A 1,133-nucleotide genomic window follows, 5' to 3' on the forward strand; every position below is an offset into this window, starting at 1 on the left:
TATGTTTGTATTGATTTCAGAGAGGAAGGGAGAAGGAGACAGATAGAAACATCCATGGTGAGAGAGAATCATGGATTGGCTGCCTCCTGCACGCCCCACACCAGGGATCGAACCTGCTACCCAGGCATGTGTCCTGACCAGGAATCAACCATGATCTCCTGGTTCATAGGTCAAGTTCAACCACTGAGCCACACTGTCCAGGCAAAACATTCTTTTGTATTGAACCGAACATCGAACTATGGGCAAGCCCAAATGGAAAAGTGGCCTCCGTTTTTAAGGTGAATCGTCTGTGCCCAGAACCCCAGAGTGCTTGTTCGCTTGCCCTCCCATCGTCGCAGCCTGGGGTACTTCCAGGAGGACTCAGGACCCGCCCTGTGACTCCCTGTGACAGCCCCGTCCCAGAAATGGGGACCCAGAGAGGTCTGCAGCTTGCACACAGCCTAGAAGTAGCAGAGCCCATGCCTTACCCACTGACCCCAGCCCTCAGCACTTGCCACTGCACCACCCTGCCACCTCTCTACCCCTTGAGACACCAACTGACCCCTCCCATGCAGAGGGGAACGGCCCCGGCTGCTCTTGGGCCAGGTTAGAGAGAGGGTAGGTGGCACATATTGGGAACACCCCCCAAACTGGGCTTTCTTTAATAAAAAAATATTTTTAATTGATTTGAGAGAGAGAGAGAAATCAACTATAAGAATCATGGATGAGAATCATGGATGGGCTGTCTCCTGCGTGCCCCATTCTGCGATCTGGCCACCAGAGGGCGCCTGGGACCAGGCTAAGTGGTCGCCCTTTGAGGGCTTGTTCCTCCAGCCAGCGGTTCTCAACCTCTGGGTCGCAACCCCTTTGGCGGTCGAACGACCCTTTCACGGGGGTCGCCTAAGACCATCCTGCATATCAGATATTGACATGACGATTTATAACAGTAGCAACATTGCAGTTATGAAGTATCAACGAAAATAATTTTATGGTTGGGTCACAACATGAGGAACTGTATTTAAAAGGGCCAGAAGGTTGAGAACCACTGCGAGTCCAGGCAGATTACTGTCATCAAAGGCAGTCTGGGGGTGAGCCCGTCCTGTGAAGGAGGGCGGCGGGGGGACTGGGGGGGAGCCTGTCCAGTGGGGGTGGGG

Source organism: Myotis davidii, unplaced genomic scaffold (assembly GCF_000327345.1).
Source record: "Myotis davidii unplaced genomic scaffold, ASM32734v1 scaffold478, whole genome shotgun sequence".
Classification (NCBI taxonomy): Eukaryota; Metazoa; Chordata; class Mammalia; order Chiroptera; family Vespertilionidae; genus Myotis; species Myotis davidii.